The sequence below is a fragment of the Monomorium pharaonis genome, chromosome 4 (genome assembly GCF_013373865.1).
Source record: "Monomorium pharaonis isolate MP-MQ-018 chromosome 4, ASM1337386v2, whole genome shotgun sequence".
Lineage (NCBI taxonomy): Eukaryota > Metazoa > Arthropoda > Insecta > Hymenoptera > Formicidae > Monomorium > Monomorium pharaonis.
The window spans coordinates 16,587,181-16,593,180 of record NC_050470.1 but is presented as its reverse complement, the minus strand read 5'-3'; the positions used below and the strand labels follow the sequence as shown (position 1 = coordinate 16,593,180).

Below are 6,000 nucleotides of genomic sequence, written 5' to 3'. Positions count from 1 at the left end.
ATGAAAAGGAGATAATCAACTTCGCGTTATTGGAAAAGTGTTCCATTAAATACACGAAACATTTTATATGTATCGATGAATTTTAGAGCGGAAAACATGATCCTTGTTCTCACCGGCATCCTCACGCCGATATGATGACACAACATGGTGGTGACGTGCCATGCGGTCGACTTCCTCTTCCTGTGTCCGCATATCAAATCTATGTCAGGATATTGCATTTATACTAGTCATTTGGTATACTTGGGATTATGTAGCTAAACTAATCCAATGTACAATCATCAAAGATAATTAATACGCGTATATATTTTTTCCATTAAAATACAAGTTAATAACAATTTTGAAATTTTTATAATATATCTTAACTTATTTGAATTTATTTAACTTTTTTTTAAATTTAACTTTTACATAAATAGAGCCACAGTCGAAACGTTGCGACATTTATTTGAAGTTTTCAATAAAATTGACAGTTGGGTCGATTATTAAGAGTTCTGATTATTATTGCTATTCATTACTGGCAACAATAAGAATTGGTTTTCATCTATTATTTAATTTTTTACAATTATATTTTATGAAAATTATGTTTCCTTCTCTCTTCCTTTGTCTCTCTCTTTCTCTCTCTCTCTCTCTCTCTCTCTTTCTTTCTCTCTCTTTCTCTCTCTCTCTCTCTCTCCTTCCTCTGTCATAATAAAATACATATTTTATCATAAATAGAGAAAAATATTCTATTGTAATATTTAAAAGTAACGTTATCATTAGTTACATTGAGTTAAAGAAATAATTAGTTACTACTTACTAACTTCTAAAAAATAACTTAAGTAATAATTCGCTATTTTTTCTGTTCCTTTTTAGTGTTAAAACAAGATTAAATTAAATAATTTTATTTTATGTCTTTTGTTAAAATATTAATAAAAAAAATATTATTTTGTATCTTAAATTCCAAAGACACAATTAAGAGAATGAAGATTGAACACACAATGGAAATTCTTGCAAATCAATTGCAAAATATGAAATGTAACAACAAGGTAACTGTTAAATCCATTATCGTTGAAAAAAATTATTATAACTACATTATCGCTATTTAAAAACGGAAACACCGTTACCAATCCGTTAATAAAAAAAAGTAACTATAAAGTAACGATATTACAATAATACGTTATTTTTCAACCTTTATTTATTAATAATAATTAATAAAATAACAGAATAATGTATCAGAGAGAATATTATATTTTAATTATGTCTAAATTAATAGAGAGAGAGAGAGAGAGAGAGAGAGAGAGAGAGAGAGAGAGAGAGAGAGAGAGACAAAATTTATATTTTTTTCACATGTAAGGTGTGATAATGTCAAATTGTTGTAAAGGTAACGAATCCTTCGGGAAAGTGATGCGGGATTACATGCCAAGGAGAACCCGCGGTCGGGTTCATCGTTGACTGGTCAATATCCACGAAAAGGAAGGCATTACAAGCCGGTGATCTCGAAAAGGATATCACAGAGTAGGACCACCGTGATCGGCGCGCGGTAATGGTGTCCATAGAAAATATAATACTTTCCTTCCATCCAACCATCAAAATATATCATCTGTATAACCATAACGTGAGGGAGATTGCAGATCATCGATGTATCTCCGTGTTGTGTCAAGTAAAAATATCATATAATACTTGTTTGATAGCTATTCGATTATGTAATTAAAAATATTATCTGTTGCATTGAATGTAATTATAAATTTAATTCTCTTTCCAACACTAACGCAAGAACTAATGCACAGATTCAGTCTCATGGAAAAAGTAGGAAAAAAAAGTTTATATTTTGCTTAGAAACATTTCTAATAATCTATATTCTCTCATATATACATTTCTTTCTTTTTATATTTCTTTAATAATAAACTTATTGCACCAATCAATAAACAAATAAAAACATCTTAACATAGTTTTCAAATAAAAAATAATATTTTAATCAAATTTGTATAAAAAATTTAAAAAGTATTAATTAATTTGCAATTTATTATTTTAAAGTCTTATTGTTTTAATATTTTTCTTAAACAGTTATTTATTGGTGGTTGTTCAACGATTAGTGCAAATTGTAATTCTTATAACATTCTTTAATAATAATTTTTTAATTTTCTTTTTTTTTTAATAAAAATAAATTTTTAGAGCAAAAATGCATGTTGCTCTACTTTGTCACGTCACTTTACGCAAGTAAGAATACAAAAGACCTGATGATAATATATAGTACGCAATTTGAGTTAGTGGAAAAAAAACAAAAAAGAGAAGAAAGGGAAATCAAGACAGAGACAGAAGGAGGGGAAAAAGGAGAGCGATGGAGTGGGGACTACGTACGGATGGTACGTAGTCAGAGCCGTTTTAAGGGGTGAAAGAGTGGGTAGTAGATAGGTGGTAGATCGCTAGTTAGCCAAGAGACATTGACATGCTATCCTGCCGGCATGGCAGTGTCTTCAAGAGTCGTGCATCCAATAGTTGCGTTGAAGTTTAATTGCTCAAAGTTTAAACCAATAATATTTTCTAAAACAACTTAAGAGATTATAAAATCTGAATCTTATTAGTTTCTTTTCATTTCTTTGATTAAATAATTCTTTAAAAGTAACTTAATAATTTAATTCATAAACGACAGTTTGAAAAACAACTGAAATAGTGAAGTGTAATAATTCCAACAATGCAAGACACGAGATTATGTCCACGATCAAATTAAAGCTGTGTTTAAAAAATTATGTGAGAAGTTTACGAAATTGATAAGGCAGTGACAAGTATTGAATTAACATACAATAACAATAAAGAGCTCTAAATAAATAATCACAATAGTATAATATAAAACATGATTAATTTAGTTTAATCGAAAGCAAAATATGATCCAAAATATAAATATTTTATAATCCTAAATTTTATATCTCGCAAGAGATAAGTTGCCAAAATATATAAAATATTTACGTAAAAAAAAATTTTTGTCTCTAAAAGTGAAACGTTTTTTACTTAAAAACCATAAAAATATAACACATAATAAAATAAAAATTTAAAAATCAAATTATAAAAATTTTATAATAGTCTATTAATTTGTAAAATCTTTTTCTATGTTTTATATATGCTATCTTGTATTTACACACATTTTATTTTATTTTATTTTTTACTGCATACATACATATATTTAAATATTTTCTAATTAAAAATATTTTACTTTTAGTGCGTGTGTGTACACACACACACACACACACACACACACACACACACACACACACACACACACACACACACACACACACACACACACACACACACACACACACACACACACACACACACACAAAATCTTTCTCTTTCTCTAAATATTTAATATAGTTCAATAAAATTACAAAGGTATAAACTGAAAACGCTGATTGTGTGACATAAAGAGTTCTTTTATTAAGTGTTATTATGCGATCGTCACAAAGTGGTATAATTCACCGTTCAATTTTAAAGAAACTGTAGTAGAGAATTATATTTGAGGTAAAAACAAAAATAATTTGACAATCAAAGAAAATCAAAATCGTAACTCTAAGAATATAAAGATTCTTAGTACTGCCAGCTAAAGATCATATAAGAAGATGCAGCGTCGCAAATTGTGAATGGGAATATTCGACGACAGATTTTCCGCAGAAACCTCTAACAGGGATTGACGGGTCTTCCAAGCCATAAAGGTACGTCTATACGCGCGTAGCGAGCCGTATGCACGTGTATTTTCCTTTTTCATTCGATCATTCATAAAAAGTCATTCATTGATTCATTTTATCGATTTTTGCGGTCATATTCCGGTCCAGTACGAATAATAATATATTTCTCCAATATAATTATTACATATGATCACTTATATATATATATATATATATTAGAGTATTTTATTTTAAATTAGCCACTATACATATATATATATATATATATAGTGGCTAATTTAAAATAAAATACTCTAATTAGTGGATACAAGAGAAAAACGCTAGCAACAATCCTCTGTGAATGGCTGTGGTTATTTGCAATGTGATCATTTGGACGCTCCCAGTGAAATCATTGGTGTCTCTTTTTAGAACTATGATTGGTCACTCGCATAAACATGACGTTAGCATAATGATGTTAGCACATCACTTTTATTCAAGTGATCAATCATAGTACTAGAAAGAGACGATTCCACACTGTGTACTTCTCTCTTTGAACAATATAGCGCTCATTTCAAATATTTTCATTTCAATGTGCAATGGTACAATCATGATTGATATATTCATGTGTTTTACTTCTATAAGATTTTATTTCTGTATAAATAATTTTTCAATTTTTTTTCAATATACACTTTACCAACAAATTATAATTTATTATATGTATTTATATATACAAGGTGTCCCAAAACGTGTGGGTCAACGCTTGTAAAAAGATAGAAGGAATCGAGATGAACATAAAAGTCCAATATTATCTTAGGTTAGGTCCATTAATAATCGAGATATTAACATATGGAATCTGCAAATAATATAATTAATTTCTATCGTAATTGTGAACAGTAAATTAATAAAAGCTTATCACACATTTGCGATAGATTTTTAATTCCGTGTTATGGCTCGAGCGGATCGAGCTCTTCTCTCGGCACGCTCTCATTCGCATAATTTGAAAAATTAATACCTAATTATAAAATTTCATATTGATACTCAAAATTTATGATATTAAAAAAATACCGTATTCATTCGCAAAAATACCCTAAAATGCAGTGCAAATTTTAAACTCGTGTGCAATCAACAAAAAACATCGTATCGACATGTTTTTTTTAAACTGCTTAAAAAAGAATAAACTTTAAGAATTTGAATTAATATTAGCAAGATTTTAACGAGAAACTTGTGCAAAATGATAACAAACTTTTACTTTTTTCAATTAAAAAAAACATGTTTGGTTTCCATGCAATACAAAAGGTTTACATTTAAAAAATCAAATTTTTGCGTAGGGATTCTTAGAGTCTTTGCCCTTTAATTTAAAAACAAAAGTACATGTAATTTGGATGATTTTTTGCAAAGTTGCATTATTTTGAATATTGCCTAAAAATCGGTTAAAAATTTTGTTTTGTTTTTTGTTGCGTCAGTATATATAAAACAGTACGAATTTTATCAATTTTTTTCACTGGATTTGCTGTCCTGGAATTGGGTCAATATTGTTTCTTAATATTGGTTCGATATAATTATACCAATATTGGTACAATATTATTGGACCAATGTTGGTCTAATATCATTGAGTGAGTTTCAGTTGCCTACTTTCCCAGTTGCCTACAGCTTCGTTTGCACACAAATTTTGCAAAGGTGCTCGATTGCTTACGTGCCCGATTGCCTACAACTTGATTGCCTACAGCTTCGTTTGCACATACAAAAATAATTAAAGCACAAAAGTACGATTGCACACATAATATTATTTTGCTCATACACATTGCACACATGATATTATTACGCTCAAACACATTGCACACATGATATTGATACGTTCATACACATTGTACACATGACATTATTGCGCACAAACACATTGCACAATGACGTTATTGCACACATAAGCTAAAGAAACAATATTAACACATTGCACACATGATATTAAATTGTTTATACACATTGCACACATGATATTATTAAGCTCATACACATTGCACATATGACAATATTGCGCATATGCACATTGCACACATGACATTATCACGCTCATACACATTGCACACATGACATTATTGCGCACGTACACATTGCACACATGAGCTTAATACGCTCATACACATTGCACACATGATGTCATTGCGCTCATACATTCTGGAGGCACAATTCCAATAACTTGGGCGCCTTGGTTTGACGATGATTTCTGATATTTTTTATGCTAAACAAAAAATTGTATAGGTCTTATAAGGCTAATTGCTTTAGTTTTTGACATATGCCATATTAAAAATAAAAATAAAAGTAGATTAAAAATAAAAAGAAAGGTAGGTAGACCTCGCTTTGTATGGAA

General features: G+C 29.3%; 1 protein-coding gene across 4 annotated transcripts in view; it reads left to right on the top strand.

Moving 5' to 3' along the window:
• The first annotated feature begins 1,969 nt into the window (after positions 1-1,969).
• The window catches only part of LOC105832134 (protein glass), a 199,620-nt gene continuing 195,589 nt past the window's right edge, over positions 1,970-6,000 (top strand). Inside the window, exons 1-2 of one of the 4 annotated variants that reach the window (XM_036285323.1) lie at positions 1,970-2,759; positions 3,364-3,683. The gene's annotated coding sequence lies outside the window, so the exon portion shown is untranslated. The remainder of the gene's footprint in view (positions 2,760-3,363; positions 3,684-6,000) is intronic. The other 3 variants (XM_036285324.1, XM_036285322.1, XM_036285321.1) reach the window with 3 other exon arrangements.